This window comes from Mustela lutreola, chromosome 9 (genome assembly GCF_030435805.1).
Source record: "Mustela lutreola isolate mMusLut2 chromosome 9, mMusLut2.pri, whole genome shotgun sequence".
Taxonomy (NCBI): Eukaryota; Metazoa; Chordata; class Mammalia; order Carnivora; family Mustelidae; genus Mustela; species Mustela lutreola.
In genome coordinates, this window is record NC_081298.1 from 53045964 (window position 1) to 53070595 (window position 24632).

A 24632-nucleotide genomic window follows, 5' to 3' on the forward strand; every position below is an offset into this window, starting at 1 on the left:
CTCATTGTTAACTGTGTGGGGACCCCTCTTAGTTGTGAGAGCTTTTTCTATATATTCACTTGATAAACTTCTGTCACTTACTCACTCTCCATTGCCCACGAGATTCCTTCTTTGACTTCAAGACACAAGAACCTAGCTGTCCCACATCATTCCCTAGAGTTAAGTATCAGGCTATATTTTCCAATGATAAGGCAATAAAACTAGAATAGAATGACCAAAATATTAAGTCCATGTAACTGGAAGTGAACTTTATACCTAAAAAGAAATAATACAGCGAATTCAGAAATATTTAGAATTACTCTACTATGGTAATATCATTTGTGAAAATAAGTGACAATAATTAAAGGTATGAAGGAAATCTAAAGGTTTAATTGTATTAATTCAAAAGAAAAACAAAACAATACAACAAAAACACCAAAGCATAAAACAACAAAACAAAACAAAAAGAATATAAAGGCAAAACCTAAGAACGACAGCAGTAATAACAAAATCTTATAGAAACAAACAAATTTTTGGAATAGATTAATAAGAAAGATTTGACCAATGAGTACAGGTCAGGAATACTCAGAGATGATGAAGATAAAATAAAATGCTAAATGAAATGTATAAAAACTAAATTATAGACCTAAGAGACTGATTAAAAATGCTTCTAGAAAAAGAGTCTAATTTGAAGACAATAAAATTAATAGCACCATAGAGAAAACTGTATTTGCGACATAGGGGATCAATTAGATATGATAAAGTATTTCCTTAAATATCAAAGATAACAGACTCAGTGGCTCCGTCAGCTAAGCCTCTGCCTTCACCTCAGATCATGATCCCAAGGCCCTGAGACTGAGCTTGACTCCCTGCTTGGTGGGGAACCTGCTTCTTCTTTTCCCTCTCCCTCTGCAGCTTCCCCTGCTTGCACTTGTTCTCTCTCTCTCTCTCTCTCAATAAATAAAATTTTAAAAGTTAAAAAAAATTAAGAAATAAGCATCAGAGATTAATCGATAAGGTAAAAATATTTATTAAAGTGATTAATTAATTCATATTAAAATTAAATATTTTCTTGCAATTAAGTGCAGTGTGGAGAAAAAGTTAATACACAACTGACATAGGAATGAACCATACTTAAAATATTTAAAACTGACAAGGAATTATTAGATTTAGACTCCATGATGATCTCTATGTATGTGCATATAAAACACCTTAAAATATTTTGTAGGAATGTGCTACAGGAAATTAAAGAGACAGGGAGGTAAAGGGGGGAAAAAATAGCTCAACTTGAAATGACTCGTTGGTTGCCACTGTGTTTTATTTACATTTTCCACCACTTTTTTGGTCAATGAAATTATTTTACATGTATCTATTATTATCTTGTAGGACAGGTTACACTGCTATCATTATTAATGAAGTTGAGAATAAGAATATGATGCCTCATTTCATCATAATTGTTAAAAATGATCCCTAAGCTGGTAAATGCAGGAAGCCAGAAACAGAAATAATACTTAGCGCCAGTTCAAAAGCTTGTCCACCTGGAACCTGTAAGAAAATCCAACTAGATCCTGAAAATAATGAGTGATTTGAGGAAACTGGACAGGGATATAGATTTCCAGATGCTTTTTACTTATAATGGCAATAGCAACTTAGACAAGGTAATGGAAAAAAAAATCTATTAATTGGCAGTAGGAAAATTATTAAAAAAATAGAAACCATAAGCCAATGAACTTGGGAAAATTATGAAGAATCTACATAAACATAAAAAGAAACAATATATATTTGCCAAGGCACATTCACATTTAAAAAAATAAGATGAAAGGGGAACAATATGCCATAATACATATACCAATGTTTTTCATAGAAGTTTAGTATAAAAAATAAACATTTTAAATAATTTATTTGGAAATTGATATCAAATATCTGAAAAACTTGGAAGAAGAAATGGATAACCATGACTAAACAAATGTAGCAGAAAACTGATTTACAATAATAGATAAAAGCTACTCAAAAATGCAGTGAATATTGGCCAAAGCTTAGAAAAATCTATAAAATATAAAATGTAAAATGAATTCATGAATGAAAAATAGAATCGCATTAAATCCAATTTGGAAAGAACTAAATTTTTTTTTTTTTTGCCTGAATCTGCTCTGGCTTTCATTAGGTGGGACACTGACCAAGCCCACTCAGCTCCTCTCACATGCCCAGTAATAGAAAAGTCAGGGACATTAATTACTTCTGAGATGAATTTTAACCACTGTGGATAGGATGCAGAAGCCCGTGAGTTAAACAGATTCTTTCTTGTTTCAGGAAAATAATTCTGAGATGTATTCTGTGCATTAGGATTGATGCTCAGTTGTCCACAATCATAATCCACTCAGTCTGAACTCATATATGTTTCTCCTGGACCACTTAGCTCTTCTCATTCTCTCCTCTTCCACGTGATCAAGTCCCAAAATAATTATTTAGGTTGTGTATGCAAGTCCTGATTTTGAAGGGAAATTCAGTTACAGAAAGAGATGAAAATAAAGATACAGGGGAAAAAATGGTGCACTTGGGTGACTCAATTAGATAAGCATCTGACTCTTGATTTCAGCTCAGGTTGTTATCTCAGGGCGATGAGATGAAGCCCCTATAGGCTCTGTGCTGGGCAAGGAGGTTGCTTAAGATTCTCTCTTCTTATCCCTTTCCTTCCACCCCTCACCTCCCATGCTGTCTTTCTCTTAAATAATAAGCACTGCTGAACTATCTTAGATTCTGTACCTTCTCTCCAGCCATGAACCTATCACTGTCTTTAACTCTTGAAAACTTCATTAGACAAATTAATGTGGTGAAGGAAGCAATATTAGAAAGCCTATTAATCTGATGAGCATGGAACTGAACAAACCCTATAGATACTTTCCCTTTGATTTCTAGCCTATCAATACCTACAGTGAGTCACATACACTCAAGATTATTGTTTTTATTGTATACTTCATATATTCATTAATTTTTGAATCGTTATCATTTTGTTGAAGTGTTAAACTATGGTAATAAACAAACTTTTAATTAACTTTTCCTCCTATGATACAAATATAACTTGTACTTGAGCTTTAGCTAATTTTATGTTCTAAAATTGCCAAAACAAAATGATCAAGGTTTCTAGATTATTTACTGTATTTTCTACTATATAGTATTGTTCTATCTCTTCTGTATAAAGAAAATGAATGCTTGGGGCTCTTGGGTGGCTCAGTGCGTTAAAGCCTCTGCCTTCTGCTCAGGTCATGATCCCAGAGTCCTGGGATAGAGCCCCACATCAGGCTCTCTGCTCAGCAGGGACCCTGCTTCTCCTCCTTTCTCTCTGCCTGCCTCTCTGTCTACCTGTGATCTCTGTCTGTCAAAGAAAAAATAAAATCTTAAAAAAAAGCAAATGAATGCTTGATAACTAAATGAATGCTTTACTGAACAAATTAAATATGGCAATACCATTTTATTTTATCATGCTTTACATATTAAACTATAATATTATATCACTAGTCTACAAATAATCTACTCACATAGTGATTTGGAAGCTTTTAGCAAAAGAATTCTTCCTCCTGATTGTAGTATAAAAGCCACAGAAATATACAGAAGACTCCTAGGATAGAAAGTTAAATCCAGTTATCCGTGATGCCTTGAGTAGGACCTGACCTATGTATGTCCTGGGATGCACTAGTAACTGTTACATGTGATAGGATTATATTTAATATATACAGTTTCATTTACTTCACAAAGGAGACATAAATTTGAGAATAAAATATTTGATGAATCTATAAAGTCTATATCTATTTGTAACCAATGTGGTGGAATTAAGATGTTAATTTGAAAAAAAAAATTTCATTGAACACATACACATATTCAATTGTTTATATATATATAAACAGCATTATTTATTTATGTAAATAAATGCATTGTCAGTAAAATCCATTTACTGATCAATCATAAGGGTAATTTTAAGTACTAAGAATAAGAAATATGTGAAAAGATAAGTGTTCAAGAGTGCAGTTTGTGGTAATTAATACAATATGATAGGCTCATAAAAAAGATATATTACTTGAACTTAAAAGCTTCTATAATTAAGCGATGACCACTTGAAATGTGTAATTAGTCTTGCTGCAGTTTTTCCTTGCACTTATTGCCCTTCCCCAGAAGTTCATTAAGAATTTCTGTGAATGTCCTTATGTTTAATCTCATTCATAGATTCCACTGCTGCTCACAAAACAAAGCCAAAAAGAGAGGTAACTCTATGTGGCACTCCATCCACAAGCAATACATTCATAAATAATTAAAAAGCTCTCTACTTCATTTGTTACCCATTCAGCTGATAATTTAAATGAGTAACTGAGGCCATTTTATCAGCACTTTTAATAGAATGCGACTCAGAAACTTCACAGTGTTATTTAAGAAGAAATGCTCATGTGTTAAGGTTTTTATTTTCTTTTAATCAACAAAATAATTTTCAAATATTAAAAGCAAATGTCTGCTTTTCCTCCAAGTTTCCTTGCTATGTCAAAGTTATAAATAAATACATTACAATCGTATTTTGAGTAGTAGATAAAAACAAATGTTTTGAAACTGTCTGTGGGTTGAGTGTCTGGGTTAACTTGTGTAAATATCTGAACTCAATGTATTTAGACTTTATTAGATGGTTTTTTTAGACTATTTAAAAATATATGCTCAGATCATGACAACATAATTTTATTCATTTTAATAAATAAATTATTTTATTTTATTATGTTTAGATATTTATTAAATTAATGATTTAATATTTAACAATATAAATATGAATATTTGAAATTCTAAAAAATATTTATTTAATTAAATCGATATATTTAATATAAATATTTAATAAATTATTTAATCATTATTACAATTATGCAATACATTATGTATTGTGTAATAATTGCATTTTAATAAATAAATAAATGTATTATTTACATTATTTTATTTTACTTTATTTTATTTAGTTGACAAAGAGAGGGAGAACGCAAGCAAAGGCAGCTGCAGGCAGAGGCAGAGGGAGAAGTAGGCTCCCAGCTGAGCAGAAAGTTCAACCTGGGGTTCCATCCCACGACCCTGGGATCACCACCTGAGTCGAAGGCAGATGCTTAACTGACTGAGCCATCCAGATGCCCAAGGCTTTGTATTCTTCGCTTCTAAATATTGATGCTGCTTCATCTCTGGAGTTAGTAAATTGATGCTGAGAATTCATATCAAAGAATTGATAGTAGCTGTTAAACAGAAACATGTAATTTAGGGGGAAAAAAAGAACAGAAGGAAGAGAAAGGCCAAAAGTCAAAAGCACATTAATATAAAATTTAATTAGATAAATAAAGCTGATATTCCTGAACGGGGCTAATAAAAGAGCTGCAAAGAGCTCATAGGATTAGGAAAATTGTCCACTCCTGGTCATTTCATAATTTTAAACTATTCCTTATTAATAAATATACTTAGTTCCAGAAACACAACCACATAAGGACATTTCCACCAAGTTTCCTCCTACAGCATTTACAAATTAGACATTCAAACAATGTAGTTCGTTACATGTTGCATCTGTATCTTAAAGTTTAAATACTTTCTGTGACACATTTTCTAACAATGAAAATTAATATATATATATATTTATTTATTTATTTATCCCTAAATGGAAAATATATATATATATATAGAAACCTTATCCCTAAATGAAACCTTTCTTTGTTTATTAGCTTAAATAGGTAAATTAGCAACAACAACAACAACAACAGCTAATATTATAGAGGTAGGAACAATTTACCTTTTCATTCATTGCTATTTTCTAAAAATTCCTATTTTATTTTTTTCTCAAGTCTGTCATAATAATTTTCTAAATCTCCTGCCTTATTCAATTTTCTTTTAGTGGATATCTCTATTTCATATTTATTTTCTCTTCCTCCACTCTTTGCTCTAAAAATTCAATGTATTATTAGATTTTCTGTTTTTCTCTTTATCCAGATATATCTTTTCTTTCTTTCTTTTTTAAATAATTTGATTTGCTGGCATTTTACATCAGTACATGCTTTCTTATGGATGTTAGAAATGTCTGTGGAACTACTAGAAGAATAAACGTTTTTACCTTTAAGAAGTATACAGTCTAGAGTGCCCGGGTGGCTCAGTTTGTTAAGTGTCTTCCTTCAGCTTAGGCCATGATGCCAGGGTACTAGGATCCAGTCCTGCATCAGCTGCCTGCTCAGCAAGGAGTCTGGTTCTTCCTCTCCCTCTGCCCCTCCCTCTCTCTCTCTAATAAATAAATAAAATCATTTAAAAAAAGACTTACTGAAATCTGAGACTGAATGACTAAATTCAGTCTTAATATAAGACAGCTAAACAAAGCAATGATCACAACCGGAACATTTATTCAGATCATGGTTTAACATTTTTGGTTGACACAGAACCTCTTTCAGTAACAACTTTCCCTAAATATCAATTTCTTTTTAAGGCAAAAAATTTTGACAAGAAATCCAGATCCTTCTCATCATTTTCATATCAATTTAATGTGACATCCTCGGAGTATATAATCCAATATGTAATTATTCTATCTGTTGCCATGTATATTGACTGTATCTTTTTCAGACTCAAAGTTCCATTGAGGTAGAGTTTTTTTGTTTTGTTTTTAAAGCAGAGATTTTTAAAGTGTTTGATATATACAAGATGCTTCATAAGTGTTTACAAAACCTATGTATTTCAGAAGCCTTAAACAGGCTTTCAAATAATGTAGGTGATATTAGTAGTCATATCAAACAATTTGTAGGTTTCAGTCATGTAAATAACTACATTTCTCAGAGACAGAGAAACATACAAATGATCTGGGTCCAGTAGGATAATGCTAGCATGTGTTGTAAATTCTCTTATATGACCTTATTCTTGCAAGAATTGGTTATGTGGCAGAAAAAAAGCTATCACTATCTTATACTTTATTATTTAAAGAGATTTATGGAAGTTGTTAATTTCTTACACTACCCCTTTGTTTCAGTGGATCCAATTTCCGTGGTAATGGTGAGAGGAAAGTAGGCAATTTAGGCAGCAGCAAAAATCTCCTACAAGGCACTATAAAATAAGGCTTGTTCTAGATCATGGGTCTGTCCAAAGGGGAATGTGAAGGGGTAGAATGGATGATGGATGCATTGTGGACTTATAACTATAAGATTAATACTGTTATGCCCCAATAATGGGTCTATGATTAAAGGAGCGAGACTGATGTAAAGCGAAGGTCAAGCAAAGCTTTATTTCATGCCAAGCATCAAGAATCCAACCGAACGTTCGGGGCCACACCTCTTATGAGAGAAGGCAACCCTTTGCTGTTTCACAGTCTAGCTTTTAAGGGCAAAGGCCATGCAGTCAGGCCTGGCCACGCACAGGTGACCAAAGAGATTTTAACACACACAGGAAACTCCACAGTGAGGCTAGGTGACCAATTGAGGTTCAATTTACCCTAGTATAGACATTTGACCCAGCCTATTACACCTTGATTAGGATTGGTGCCAAAACGGTTTCCAAAGGGTGGAGGAGTGGGGCATACTCCTTAGTATCTAGGGAGACAATATGCAAACACCACCCCCCCTCCCACTGATTGATGTCTCCACCTGGCCTGACCCACCCTTGTATATGGGCTTTGTTATCTGGAGCTGATTTCCAGGACTTGTTTTTAAGTGAATCCCCTGGGGGAAGGGGAGCAAGGACAGTTTAAGGGTTAACCTCAATGAAAGCCTCTTGCTAAAATATAAAAATATAAAATAGGTCCTTACATTACAACAACTCAGTACTGAAAGTCCCAGTGTGGTGATAAAAGAAGTGATGTAACTTGCATTGCGCATTTTATTTTTAAAACGTGTAAGTTGTATTTTTCCCTGCCATGACATCATACTTTATCTTCATCTCTGTCTACTAGTTTAAAACTAGTTAAACAAACTCAACAATTTAAAAAAATATATTTTATTTATTTAAGAGCAAAAGCGAGAGAGAGAGAGAGAGAGAGAGAGCATGAGCAATATTGGGCTCAATCCCAGGACTCTTGAGATCATGATCTGAGCCAAAGGCAGACACTTAACTGACTGAGCAAATGAGACACCCACAAACTCAACAATTTTATAAAATTTTTATTTGTTGGGGTGCCTGGCTGGATCAGTCAGTAAAATATGTAACTCTTGTTCTTGGGGTTGTACCTTTGAAATCCACCTTGGGTGTAGAGGTTTTTAAAAATAAAATCTTTAAAAAATTTTTTTTCATTTTTTTATTTAATCCATTGTATGGCAGTGTTGATCACTATGTTGTACACCTGAAACTAATATTCACCTTATTTTAACTAACTGGAATTTAAATAAATACTTTAAAAATAAAATAAAAATAATAATCATAAAAATAAAAAAGAGGAAAAATTATTTGGCAGGTAATTTTCTTAATTGCATTATTATTTATTATTATCATAGTTTGTGTGTGTCGGTGGGAAGTGGCTGGTATTCCAGTGAGTTCCATATCTGTGTTACACTGAGGTCCATGTCTGTAGTCAGTCTTTTTTTTTTCTTTTAATTTATTTTAAGTGATCCAAAATTCATTGTGCTTCATGTAATAAATTCCCACTTAATACCCACCACTGGGCTCACCCAACCACCTGCCACCCTCCTCTTCAAAACCCTCAGTTTGTTTCTCAGAGTCCACAATCTCTCATGGTTTGTCTCTCCCTCCGATTTCCCCCAGCACACTTCTCTCCATCTCCCAGTATCCTCCACGTTATTCCTTATGTATTGAGTCTTATAAAAACTTTTATTTCTTTCCCTATTCTGCTTTGCATATGCTTACCTTAGATGTTAAAATGTTATAAACCTCTCCTGCCTGGTCCTTTTTCTCTCTCTTCTCTCATGATTTCTCATGCTCTCCCTGCCAACCCCACATGCCTTACAATATCTTGATATGACTAATTTCTTCCTGAGCTACTTTATTCTACTCTGCCATATGGTTGCCCTTCCCTCTTCTGTACCATAACTTCTATCCCCTACATTTGTGCTTTAACAATACCTAATTCTTTTCACTACATCTGTATCTTTGAGGACAATACTCAGTAGTGCAATCGCTGGGTCATAGGCTAGCTCTATTTTACTGGAAAGAAGGGCCATATACACCCCAGTGTTCATAGCAGCAATGTCCACAATAGCCATTCTGTTGAAAGAGCCAAGATCCCCTTCAACAGACAAACGGATAAAGAAGATGTGATCTATGGATACAATGGAATATCACTCAGCCATCGAAAGGATGAATACCCAACTTTTGCATCAACATGGATGGGACTGGAGGAGATGTTATGTTAAGTGAAATGAGTCAAGCAGAGAAAGTCAATCATCATATGGTTTCACTTATTTGTGGAACCTAAGGAATAGCATGGAGGACATTAGGAGAAGGAAAGGAAAAATGAAGTGGGGGGATTGGAGGGGGAAATGAAACATGAAAAACTATGGACTCCAAGAAACAAACTGAGGGTTTTAAAGATGAGAAGGATGTGGGGATGGGTGAGCCTGGTGATGGGTATTAAGGAGAGCACATATTGCATGGGGCACTGGGTGTTTCACACAAACAATGAATCATGGAACACTACTTCAAAAACTAATGATGTATTGTATGGTAACTAACATAACATAATTTTTAAAAAAAGGAGGGGGACAATACCTAACATTCAATCTTTGCTAGGTTCTTGTTTACCTCCTTTTAAGAGTAAGCTCATTAGTGGTTTTTTGTTTGTTTGTTTGTTTTTTCTGTCTCAACTAAAAGAAGAAAAATAATACACATTATTTTGAAAACTTTTTAAACAGTGTACAAACGTTAGTCAAGTCCACAATGTCTCATCTCTTCTTCCTCCTAACATGGCTAAGTTGAAAAACCCTTTATCTGGGAAAAGATCATTCTCCTGCCACCTTGTGTAAGATTTTGGCTTTAGCTTAGATTATCCTTTCTTTCCTTTTCTGAAAATAAGTTGAAAATATTAATAGCCTCAGTTTCTTCTTCCAAAATATGACTGCTTCTTTACCAAGTGCAAAAGCAACCCATTTTGACCATAGTAAACAGCTTGGACCTACTTTTTTGGCTCACTGTTTTAGTGAGACAAGTGGAGTGAAGATGACACACCATTTCCAAATGTATTAATAATTGGTAAACCATACTTCTAAATTGAAGTTTTGTTGCCATTAAAGTATGACCAGCCTCGCTATAATTACAGAGGTAAATTCTATATATTTACTATATTTGAAATTACCATATAATACCCAAAAAATTATGATTATGTGAAAAGTCTGTAATATTAAGAATGTGACTTTGAAATTATTGCACATCTAAATGAAATTTCCCATTTTATAATCTTGTATAAGCTTCCGTTGTCATTTCCTATTTAAAATCTATTAGAAGGCACTCTTATTTTCCCTTAAGTGGGAATTCAAATGTGGAGCAAATTCATCCCAAAGGAACTGATTCTATATTCCACTGAAGACCACGTGGCTTCCATGTGGCATTTTGCCTCTTCCATATTGTTCATCTCCTACAACAAATGGGGGTATGCTCTTTAGTAAACTAATTCAACTCAATTAGAGGCATTGTCTTCAAGGGATAACATCATAGAGACTAGAATCAGAATCATACTTTTGGGAAAATTGGGCCCAGGTTTTTTGTTTTGTTTTGTTTTGTTTTAAGATTTTATTTATTTATTTGACAGACAGAGACCACAAGTAGGCAGAGAGGCAGAGGGGCGGGGAAGCAGACTCCCTGCTGAACAGAGAGCCTGATGCAGAGCTCGATCCCAGGACCCTGAGATCATGGCCTGAGCCGAAGGCAGAGGCTTAACCCACTGAGCTACCCAGGCGCCCCGTGGGCCCAGGTTTTGATGGCTTCTTTTCTCAATCTTATAAAACCTATTTGAACTCTACTGGATGCCAGAACTGCTCAAAATATTTGGTCCCTTGTAATTTTAACCTTCCAGTATTCAATGCACCTGATCCATGTAATATCCTATAGTATTTTTGTCAAATGAAGGCTCTCAAAGTGTGTTTCTTGGGAGTCACTTTTCAATTGGTTGCTTACATTTCTGCATTTATTATTTGTTCTAGACCATCCTTTGAAGATGGTTGTATTGAATAGACTTGGAAGACAGAAATAGTATCTTTTTTTTTTAACTTAACCTGTTGTGTTTGCAAATATTATCTGCCTCTGTTTTGATTCTTCTTATGGGAACTGAGGCTCAGAACTTATATATAACTCCCACCCCTACACACACACACACACACACACACACACACAAACACACACACACACAAATACTGTTAATATTCTGGTACCTCTATTGCTGTGAATAATAAACTATATTATTTCTGAACCATGAGTCTGCGTCTTCTATCAACACCCAAGAAACCACGGCAGACTCATACACCAGCTTTCAAATAAGGGAAAATAATCTCAGATGCTTTATATTTTTTGATAGTGTTACCTACTTCTGAACATATGACTGAACACATATAAAGCTGGAGCCATGACCATTTAGAGCTTCTTCTGTGGAAGAACTATGCATTCACTAGTAAACAAAAGTAGTTTCATCTTTTTTTTTTCCCTCCTGGACACCATTTCCTCTCTCACACTGTTGCTCAAATTGGATGGAGTCTAAGGTCCTTTGAGGAAATTTTTGTTTAATGACTCAAAATAAAATAGGAAGAGTCTAAAGTGCTAAAAATAATTCTAGATAAAAGGTATAAGATCATGCCAGAAAGGATAGTAATTTTATCTAACAACTGCCTGTTCACCCCTTATTTGTTCATTAACTAATCTCCAAATTCCTGACTAAATCCCTTTTGTAAGCCAGAATGTGAGCTAAAAACTGGGATTTCAAAAAAGTTTTCATTTGAAATCCAGTTAGTTAACATATATGGTTGTAATAGTTTCATGTGTACAATATAACATATAGCACTCAGTTCTCATCATGACAAGTGCTCTAATTAACCCCCATCACTTATTTAATCCATCACTCCTTTCAGATCCCCTCAAGTAACCATCAGTTTGCTCTCCATAATGAAATGTCTGTTTCTTGCTTTGTTTCTCTTTCTATGTCTTATTATTTTCCCCTTTGCTTGTTTGTTTTGTTTCTTTTATTCCATATATGAGTAAAGGTATTTGTCTTTCTCTGACTGACTTATTTCACTTTTAGCATTATACTGTCTAGTTCCATGCATGTTATTGCAAATGGCAAGATTTCAGTCTTTTTTATGGCAGAATAATATTCCATTGTATATACATACCACTTATTCTTTATTTATTCATCAAATGATGGATACTTGGGCTCTTTCCATATCTTAGCTTTACAAATAATGCTGCTATAAACATAGGGGTGCTGGCATCCCTTTGAATAATTTTTCTTATATTCATTGGATAAATACACACCAACAGGATTATTGGATCACAAAGGACTTCTATTTTTAAATTTTATGGAAATTCCATACTGTTTTCAAATATGGCTGTATCAGTTTGCATCACCACCAGCAGTTCACAATTGTTACTTTTTCCTTTTTTTTTAAGATTTTATTCATTTGGCAGAGAGAGATCACAAGTAGAGAGAGAGGAGGGAGCAGGCTCCATGCCTGGCAGAGAGCCCGATGTGGGACTTGATCCCAGGACCCTGAGATCATGACCTGAGCTGAAGGCAGAGGCTTAACCCACTGGACCACCCAGGCAGCCCCCACAAGTGTTACTTTTTAACATCCTCTCCAACACCTTTTGTTTCTTGTAGTGTTGATTTTAGCCATTTTGAGAGGTGTGAGGTGGTATCGCTTTCTAGTTTGGCTTTGCAATTTCCTGATGATACATGATGATGGACATCATTTCATGTATCTACTGAACATTTGAATGTGTTCTTTGGGGAAACACTTGTTCATGTCTTCTATCCATGTTTTTATTGGATTATTTGTTTTTGGATGTTGACTAAAAACTGGATATTAAGTAACACACAAGACAGGTTTCCTTGAGCTTAAATTTTATTTGCATGAGTATCATTAACAAGAAAAAATATGCATATGTGTATGTACAAGTGTGTTTTCGTATACATCTATCTATCTATCCTCTATCCCCTGTCTTCTAATTGTGCTAAATCCTGTAAGGTGGGGAATGGGATAGTCTGAAGAAATATGCTGCTGGATATGTTGGGTAAGCAAATTTAATTGCACTCAGATGCATTGGATATAAGTGAATCACTCAAATGAGTTATTTAATATTATATAGAAACAAATTAAAATTTTATGTAGTTGAAAATAATAGGTAGTTAAAATAATTTTTGTTGTTTGTTGTTTTTGTGTCTTTTTTTGATTATATATACTATGGTGTGAATGTTTATGTCTCCCAAAATCATATTATGAAATCTAACTCTGGAAGTGACAGTATTAAAACATAGGGGCATTTGGGAGGTGATTAGGTCAAAGGTGGGATTACAGTCTTTTTAAAGGAGACCCCAGAGTGTTCTCTTGATTCATTCATCATGTACGTTTACAGTGAGAAGATAGCCATCTATGAGGAAGTGGGCTCTCCCTGGATCGGCCCATTCCTTAATCTTGAACTTCTCAGTTCTAGAACTGTGAGAAATAAATTCCTGTTCTTTATAAGCTATTCAGTCTATATCATGTCCGTTATAGCAGCCTGCATGCAGAAGGACACTATGACCTAAAACGAGAGCAATAAATATAAAGTTTCAGTAAAGTCAGTTGGTACAATGTTTTTTTACTTAGAGAAGACATGCTGCTTCATGTTAAACCTTGATATTGTATATGTTTCTTGAAGGGCCACTTCTTACTCCTTTGTGTGTTTTCCACAAAGTCCAGGATGATGCCTTACATAAAGGTAATATTTTATAAATACTGTTGGAAATATATACTTCTCGAAAATCTTATTTTGCGTACAGATTACTTGGATCTACTTTGCCTTGTGTAGAATATTTGAAATATATTAAGAACAGAATGTCTCTCTAAATAACATTTAGAATCATCATTAGTTTATGACTCCTGACTCATTTGTTTATGCAGTGATAATTACTGCAAGAACACTGAAGTTTGTAATATAATTTTTGAATTAATCACCAAACTAGTTTATTATAACTTATGAAAAAATAATTTCTCATGTTGGTTTAATTCTGCTCTTATGTTATGGTCATGACATTTTCATTAAAATAAAGTAGAAATTAGAAGTAAATAATAAATGAAAAATAAAAAATAATAAATAAAAAATAAAAGTAAAACTCTTGTGAAATGTTAAACTTTTCTTACTTATTTTGTTTTGCTTTTCCTATACCATACTGTCAAAGCTGTATTTTGCAGATAGATACAATTTTCTAGTTGCTAGGTTTGTTACTTTTGCTAAAATTTTCAAAGTATAAGAAGTTGAATAGTCAGGGATTGTTTATTAAACTCCTTATCTACACATATAAAAATAAAACAATGATGGTGACCTGGGTATTTCTAAAATTGTATTCTGTTTTTCCATATTATGTTTTACAATGTAATTAATAAAATTCTGCATATATTAACACCCATCCCCTTCTATCTCATCTGTATGTCCATTACAGAGCATGTATGATTTCTATTCATTGCTATGTTGTGGTGAAGAGATTGTCTGAAGTAGTCCTATATTTATGCAGGAAGATCTTAAGCTACGGTGCTCTTGTTTATTTGCTTGTTCGTGATCAGTATGTCTGAAAGATGGTAACTATTGCATCAGGTATGACGATTAAAAAATATTATTGGTGCCTGATACACTGTGATGAAATAGGTAAGTCGATTCATAATTTGTTAATTAAATTAGAAAAAAATTCCTTTGGATTTGCCATTTATTAAGAGTTTTTTTTTTTTTAACAAATTCCTTGGGATGTTTTTTGTGTAATATATATCACATGCCTCAACCTTTAAATTTGAATGTAGAAAAGAGTTATCAGAATGAGCCTAGAAAATATTGTTATGAAATATTTGTGTTCTGTTATATTATGTTAACTTAGGAAATAATGGTAGTTATTTTTATTAGCATTTCCAACTTTCCACATGCCCTTACAGATGAGATATCATGGTTTTCCTATTCTTTTTATCGTGGTTGTTATATTCTTCATGATCAATAACAATCAATGAAAATTCGTAACATTAATTTGCTTTGGGAAAGTGATATTTTAGCAAGAATCCATGACCAAAAATTTTAGCTGTTGTTCTTCCAGGAGATGAGACTATCAATGTTCCCGAAATTTCAAGAAATAGAACTTATTAATTGTATTGGTTGATGTTTATAGTCTCTGAACTTAGAGGTGCATAATTCAATTTAAAATTTATTTTGGGGGCGCCTGGGTGGCTCAGTGGGTTAAAGCCTCTGCCTTTGGCTCAGGTCATGATCCCAGGGTCCTGGGATCGAGCCCCGCATCGGGCTCTCTGCCTAGCAGGGAGCCTGCTTCCTCTTCCCTCTCTCTCTGCCTGCCTCTCTGCCTACTTGTGATCTCTATAAGTCAAATAAAATAAATAAAATCTTTTAAAAAAATGGAGTGGACCTTAGGGGTGTGCTTATCTGAAATTGAGGAACATTATAAAAAAAATAAAAAATAAAATTTATTTTGAATTGAAAACAAGATCTTACTGAAGTTTAGGCATCCCACTTTATACCAGGCCTCTAGTACATTCTAAATTATTTATAGAAAATATCATAAACATGAATGTCACTTTTCCTATTGCATTTATACTGAAACTGCAATGACTCAAAGATGTCAGATCTGAAAAGCACTACCTTTCTATAATTTCTGTTTCCTAGGAGGAATGGATATACCATTTTAGCACAATTATCCAACAGTATTCAAAACCACCATGAATTTTAAAACATAGTTATTACACCCTAAAAATCAAGTATGAAAATATATAAACAACCAAATCTCTATCTGTAAATGAAATACTCTCACACAGACGGGTTTTAAAACTTTCTAACTTAAGGAATTTGATAGCACAGACTCAGGGTAGTAGTTTTAGTGCCTACAGTATACTTTCAGGGAGAGAGTAATGTAGGCTCTGAGTCACTTTCTGCCTAGAGATGACCTTATAGTGGTTCTGCCATTGTTTGTTTGTTTGTTTTTGAAAATACGTTCCTGGGCGTCATTCAGAAAATGCAGAGTTTGGCAATCTATATAAATTAAGGATGATCTTTTTGAATGTTTGTCTTTCACTACATCAAATTAACATAATTGGACAGAAATTCCACTAAATTAAGCATTGTTAGGAAACGTGTAAATTGGAGCTGCTCAAATTAGTTGCTCTTTGAACTATGTGCTGTTGGTTCAGGATTAGATAAGGAGTTTGAAGGAAAACCTAAATCATTGCTTCCTTTTTTGAGAGAGTCTTAGCATATTTTCTTAAAATTAGCTGAAATAAACAATGTGTTTAGTCGCAAAGTGATTTGCATTTTTGCACAAACTCCCTATCTCCTTGAGAATTATAACAAATATTTCATGAACCATCATTGATCTTTACTTTGTGACACTGCTGTAAAATACATTCAGAGTTGCCCGTTAAAAGTGTTAGTGTTGAGATGAAATGTCATGCATTTTTCTTCACTTCCATGCAAATGAACACAGTAATTTATTAAGACACAATGAAGAAAAAAAAATTGACAATGAGTTCCAGATTTTAAAAATCACTTGCCATTCAATCCAAATTGTGAGTTTGATCGGTTACAGAACACTTTATAATGCACCCCCGGTAATTTTACAGAGATTATTTGTTTCTTACGAATTGTTTTTTTTTTAAAGATTTTATTTATTTATTTGACAGAGAACACAAGTAGGCAGAGAGGCAGGCAGCGAGAGAGAGAGAGAAGCAGGCTCTGCACTGAGCAGAGAGCCTGATGCGGGGCTCGATCCCAGGGTCCTGGTATCATGACCTGGGCCGAAGGCAGAGGCTTTAACCCGCTGAGCCACCCAGGCGCCCAGTTTCTTACCAATTCTTGATTATTCTGTCTTGCAAAGCAGAGAAAGCTAACTAATTTAAAATAAACTTCCGTTAATTTTGATTGTTATAAACTTAAAATTGATTAATTTCCATATACAGAGTTGAAAATGTTCACAATTTACATTAAATATATATTCTGTGTATACCCTGGAAAAATTATACTGAAAATTGAAATTAAAATGATGTTGTATATAGCTGCAAGAAGCTGCCTGTCCCATTTCATCTTACTATATAAGTTGTGTCAGGTAATTTATAAAATCCCTACTGCATAACACGTCTATTTTTTGTTGGAATGGGTAGTAATGTTTCTTCTTATTTCTAAATCAGAGTTGGTCTATGAGTGCATCTGCAACTGTATTTTTCCTAAGTGGCTTCATGGTCTTGAACTGAGAAAGCTCAGAACATTAAACATCAAAATAATATATTTGGACATAATTAGACATCAAGGAAATGCAATTAAAATGACACTGAGATATCACTACACACTTACCAGAATGGCTAAAATAAAATATAATGACAAGACCAAAAGAAAACAATATACCATTTGATGATACACAATGGCAAGTTGTACCATCACTTAACCATCTCAGACTAGTGTAGTGTTAAATTTGTTTTTCTAAGCAATGTTTTGGGTCACTTACCACTTTTCAAGGATATAAAGTGCTACCATTTTACTTAAAACTGTGAAATTTGGTCAGATTTAAATTTCAATTTATGTTAAAACATTCTGTAAACTGTGTTAAACTTTGACATTTGTTCCCTCTGTTCAGTGAATAACACTATATCATATTCTGAAAAATACGCTAATTTTCATTTTGAAAAATATCCCTTTTTCCTCTTATGGTAATTATTAATATGAATTAATAGTAGAATTTGATATGGTTCCATATGCCCATAAATACTTTATTGTATATTATCAAATGTAATAATGAATATAATGTACTTCTTTGGACAATTTTTAAAGACCAGTCTACTCTTAAAACAAAAAAATGGAGATGCACTCCTTTAGTTCACACAAATTATATTTTATTATATATAACCTCAGATAAATTTCAACAAATCATAATTTATTAAAATTGTGTCTACTTAAAAATCTCATAGAAGAGTAAAACCATCAAAAATAAAAATAAACACACACAACACACACACATCACCCATGTATTGGCAAATTACAATTGCTGTAACAATACATTAGGCATTCCAGAGTTAAGGGCTATCAAAATTTCCATCAGTGACAAAAAGATTTGTATGCAAATGGACTGATTTTCCAGAATCCAAGAAAAAGTCTCCTAGGGTTTATTTAAAGATAAATATTTGAACAAATACTTCTTAAATTTAGGAAATTCAGAACATACGATTAAAGAATATTTGCAGTGCAGACTATATTCAATCTTTCCTTCAAAATGTGCCTTTGAGTACATAATTCTGTTTTCTCTATCTAAATTGAGCTGTCCTCCAAGGAAGTTTTCTAAAATGTGTGTCTCTGTGTGATAAATGTTCTAAGACCTAACATGCTTCATTGTATTTTTACTGTGCGCTCAAATTTAATCAATAATTTGGCTTGATGTATAATATCTAGTTTCAAATATTATTTCCATCTATACAAACACACAGTTGTCTCCTTTATATGCTATTACTATTGAGAATTCTGCTGTCAGTATTATTCTTGTATATTTTAGGTGATCTGTTCTTCTCTTGGGCATCATTTATGCTCTTCTCTGTTTTTGATATTCTTAAAACTCACCATAATGTATATGAGTGGTTTTGTGTGTGTGTGGTTTTTGTTTTGTTTTCTTTCTGATTTCTCATGTTTGGCATCATTTTAAGTCTGCTATCTTTTATCATTCTTTAATTCTCCAAAATTTATCTCAGTACTTATTTAAATATTTTCTTTATTTTTTTTTCTCTTCTGCTGCATTTGGGCAGAAGTCATTAATTTGTTTGTTTGTTTGTTTTTCCCAACACATTTATTCATTTTACAGCTATATTCATCTTAGTCTCCATTTATTGTATTCTTTATTTCAACAATTTTTACTTAATTTATATTCACAGTATAGTATCTTTTCTTTGTATATGTATATCATTATTTTATCATATACTTTTAAGCTATTTTAAAAAATATTTTATTTATTTATTTGACAGTGAGAGATCACAAGTAGGCAGAGAGGCGGGCAGAAGAGAGAGGAAGGGAAGCAGGCTACCTGCTGAGCAGAAAGCCTGATGTGGGGCTTGATCCCAGGAGCCTGAGATCATGACCTGAACCGAAGGCTGTGGCTTAACCCACTGAGCCACCCAGGCGCCCCTTTTAAACTATTTTTTAAAAGTACAGTCATTCTTTTTTTTTAAGATTTTATTTCTTTATTTATTTGACAGAGAGAGATCACAAGTAAACGGAGGGCAGGCAGAGAGAGAGAGAGAGAGGGAAGATGACTCCCTGCTGAGCAGAGTGCCTGATGCAGGACTTGATCCCATAACCCTGAGATCATGAACTGAGCTGAAGGCAGTGGCTTAATCCACTGCACCACCTAGGTGCCCCTAAGCTATTTTTTAAATTCCTGTTCCAATAACACTTGGATTGCCATATAAAGTTAACCACATCATCTTTTTTAGGTAAGTAATTGTACTTTTTATGTGCATAGTTATTTTGATCCATGAGTTCAGCTCCTCTTAGGATCATAAAATCTCTGTAAAGTCTGGATATGCTAGGATATTCTAAGCAACAATAAAATACATTGAAACCTGGTAGCTTAATTATAATAATGATTTCTTTCTCAATCATTCACAATAGCATTACATTCTGAGTAGCTTCCTTCTATTTTGCAGCTATAGTGTTTGGAAAAACTTGAATTGTGATATCACTGTGATAATGTGAATTAGTCAGGGTTTTTCAGAGAATTGGGAAGAGAAAAAAAGGAAGATATTCTCCAGGGCCAACTCTAGAAGTGACTATTAAAACATCTGTCCAAATTCAATGGAACAAAACTCAGAAATGCCATCTCCAGTGAAATACAAAGAAGATGATATATAGTTCTGGGCACACATATCTCATTTGACCCAATGATGTACATCAATGAAAGACTGAAGGCCAATCACCACTCCATGGGAGAATTTAAAAATAAATTTACTAATGAGGCCAAGAATTCAGAATCACAAATACTTCAGAACTAATAATAACTGCCTTCATTTGATGTTATTCTATAAGATAAATCCTATGATCAAGTTTCAATTTTAAATTCTTACAATTTTAAATTCTTAAATCCTTATGAAGAAGCATCATTTGGAGGGAGCAGTTTTCATAATTTATCATCCATCAGCCTTTTTTTTAAGATTTTATTTATTTATTGGACACAGAGAGAGAGAAAGAGAGAGAGAGAGAGATCACAAGTAAGCAGAGGGACAGGCAAGCAGGGAGGGAAGCAGGCTTCCTTTTGAGCAGAGCCCGATGTGGGGCTGGATCCCAGGACCCAGAGACCATGACTTGAGATGAAGGCAGAGGCTTAACCCATCACCCACGTGATGAGAGAGCCACTCAGGTGCCCCTCATCCATCAGTCTTAATTGATTGGAGGAAAATGTGTGGAGGAATAATGCCTTAGGGAGCTAATCTCTCTAAAGGATTTTCAAGTCTTTACCCCTTCAAGGTTTTTGTACAGTTCTGATAGCCTCTAAACATCCAGCTGATTTCTACAGTGACAGGCCTGTTAAAACCTGTCTTCAAACTAGGAATAGAGCTTGAAACATACCAGTCAAGAGCAACTTTGAGTCTTTTAAGGAATTTATCATCATTTCTTTGTTTTTGGTTAATATCTGAAATAGTTCCATATTATACTTGCATAATTTCTCCAGAGCTGACTTTGAAGGAGGCATTCAGTTCCAGCTAGTTCCATATTTTGGCAAGAACTATAATTCTATATAAAAAAAACATATTTTAGGGCGCCTGGGTGGCTCAGTAGGTTAAAATCTCTGCCTTCGGCTCAGGTCATGATTCCAGGTTCCTGGGATTGAGTCCCACAGTGGGCTCTCTTCTCAGCAGGGAGCCTACTTCCATTCCTCTCTCTCTGGCTGCCTCTCTGACTTCCTGTGATCTCTGTCAAGTAAATAAATAAAATTTTTTTAAAAACATATTTTATACCAGTTATTCATGTTTATTAACTAAGATATCACAATACAAATAATACAAACACTTGCTCTTTATTAATACCTTCAACCAAGATAAAAAAAAATGTCATATTTTCTCCAAAAATTTTATATCATCTGATAGGTCAGATATATATAAAATTACATTTAAAGTTTTAAAAATATCAGCAAATATTTTCATTTAAATGCAAATTTATATATATAAAATTACATTTAAAGTTTTAAAAATATCAGCAAATATTTTCATTTAAATGCAAATTTGAAAAAAAATCTACTTTTCCAAACACGACTATTTATCCTATTTTTTTTGAATTTAGTCGACAACTGATAAAATGTTTAGCGAGACTATAAATGTTAGATCGAAAAAAATAATTAATACATGTAGGTTCAAATTATTATGTTCCATTAAAAATGATTTCGTCTTTGATGAACATCTGTTTGGTAATATGTTGTATCCAGATATAGTAAATTAATGATATATATAAAATTATAGGGAAATGACACCTTCCGTTCCATTATGAGTAGCGCTTTTAAAATGCTCTTTGACACAACCTGTCATCTTGTCATTATGTAGCATTATGTAGCATTTAAAAAATGTATACTCTTCACTTCGAAGTCTTTTAGAAATCTAAAATATGACTTTCTATGGTTTGTGTTTCCATATTCCTTTATTGCCAGTTTGAACAAAACCACATGCTTTGATTCAAAGGTAATAAATTCCTCTTATTTGGAAAAATGATGTTTATTTTTGTTCTCTCACCCTTCGCAGGTGGTTTCATTTTAGCACACTTCAGAGTTATAATGTCATGTTTATTAAAAACATTTATTATGATCTACATAGATGAATGAAACTTTTATTTTATTAAATTATTTGCCAAAAAGTCTGTTATTTTTAAAAAATGTATTTCCTTTGAAGGGTTATTTTAGAGCATTCAGAGAGGATCTAGGAGTGTGGTATTATGCAGTTTTTAAGTAGGTATGAAATGGTTATTTATATGATTGTTTCTTTAAGGCTTATGTATATTGTCCATTATATGCTATATAATATTTTGAAAGTAAATTTAAGGTATGTTTTACGTAGTTTATTTTTTGGAAAAAATTATTGAAATGACTTATGAAATTCAGTATACTCTCAACATTAATTTATTCTGAAATTTAACAATTGTCTATTGAACCTATTATATGGCAGATATTACTTCAGACTACACTGGTAAATGAAATACTTGTCTTTGTAGAACTTTTATTTTCATGGGTGAGACAATTAAAAGCTATAAACCTTAATAAAAATTGCATAGTGCATTCAAAAATGATGAGTACAATGGGGAAAAAGAAAAATTCGATCAGGGTGAGAAAAATCAAGGTTGCTAGGCAGGGGATGGGGAGTTAAAATTTTTAATAGGAAGATCAGGGTAGTTACAATGAAGCTGACAATTGAACAAAGGTATGGAAAGGTGATGAATTTGCCCAGAACTATCAGCAATATGGTCACTCCAGACAAAGGAATTGGCTATCTTGAAGGCCATAAGGTTGGATCATGCCTGGCATATCTGAGGAATAGCAAGGAGGCCACTGTGAGTGACTGAAGAGTAGCAGGGAAAGAGGTCACAGAGGTTAAATGAGTGGCTAGATCATGTAAAAGCTTAGAAGTCTTTATAAAACTCTGGCTTTTATATTTGGAAACTTACTGTGTGATAGAATTTATGCTAATAACTGAGAGTTCAAATGTCCATAAAATTTCAAGGATTCTTATTCTATTAATACAGAATAAAGAAAAAGAGTTCATATTTTCACATGATGTAACAAATGCTCGGAGATCCAAGTGTAGGAAGCTATGGGAGCACAGAAGAAGGCACTAACATCACACCAATATATTTGATGACTGTGACTATATATAAATTTGTATTTTCTAGATTTTTTTTAGTCATGGAATCACACTGTATATACTATTCATTGCCTCGCTTTTCTTTTCTCAGCATCATTACTTTGAGAATCTCCAATTCTAAATAGTTCATTTTGATGTTGAATAGTAATTTCTTGAATGAATAGATCATAATTTGTCTTTGCTCTATTGATGGACATTGATGAACATTTCCACTGTTTTCAATTCTTAAAGCTGCTATGAAATTCATATACAAGTCCTTGTATGAACATAGGGTTTGTTTCTCTTGGTTAAATGCCTAGAAGTAAAATGGCTATTTGTGTAACTGCAACATATTTTGCATTTAAAAAAATTTTCAAACTATTTTCCAAAGTGGTGGTATCATGATATATGCCAACAACAGTTTAGATTTTTTGTTGCTTCCCAATCTAGCTCAGACGAAGTACAATTAGCCTTTATAATTTTAGCCATTCTAATAGATATGTAAGCATGTCTCATTATGATTTTAATTTGTATTTCTTTAATGTCTAAATGTTGAGAAATTTGTCATGTGCTTATAAGCCATCCATATCCTTTTGGTGACATGTCTCTTCAATAATTTTCTTCACATGTAAATTTGGATACTCTGTTTGGTTATTAGTAAGGTTTTTTATATTTATTCATTTTTTAATAATCAGAGTAGATGTCCATTATCAATATATAATTTGCAAATCCCTTCTCCATCTTTACGGTTTCTCAATGGAGCTTTGATAGCTGTGTCTTTCAAGAAATATGCTACTTCTTTCCTGGTACATGGAGATATGACTAGAACATTATCAATGTTGACCTTTGCAAAGAAAATCATGGCTTAAGATATGGGTAGTCTGCGGTTGTTGGGAGTGTTCTGTAATACCAAGCATATCTAGTTAGTTGATAATTTTGTTCAAGTCTTACATATCTTACCAATTTGATGACCATTTGTTTATATAATCTTAAAATAGGGGTGTTGAAATTTTTTTCCATTTCTCTACTAAGGTAGAAGTTATGACTTTTGTTCTTAGTTTTTCCCTATATATCCCCAAATCTGTTATTAAGTATTAAAAGTCAAGAAATATTATACTCCCTGATGAATTCATCCTTTTACTCTTCTGTAATTTTGACTTGATCTTTATGTCTGCTAATGAAATTTGCTTTAAAATCACTTTTTATTATCTTGATATAACCACCAAAGTTATAGTGTGATAAGTGTTAATATAGCATATTTTTTATTTTACTTTTTAAAGCACTTCTATATTTAATCCTGACAAAGAAACAAAACAGCTTTTTAACTCTGGAAGCATCTTTCTAAATTATCTTTTTTTTTTAAATAAAGCAGTAGCAATTTTTGTTAAGGGACCTAAACTGAAAGAAGGTTTAGAAATTTATTTATTTATTTATTTATTTAGTAAAAGATTTTATTTTGTTTATTGACAGCAAGAGAGAGAGAGAGAGAGAGAAGAAGAAGAAGAAGCACACAAGCATGGGGAATCACGTGCAAAGGGAGAGGAAGAAGCAAGCTCCTTGGGATGCAAATAGTCCCATGCAGGGCTGGATCACTGTACACTGGGATCATGACCTCAGCCAAAGGCAAACATCTGCTTAAATAAC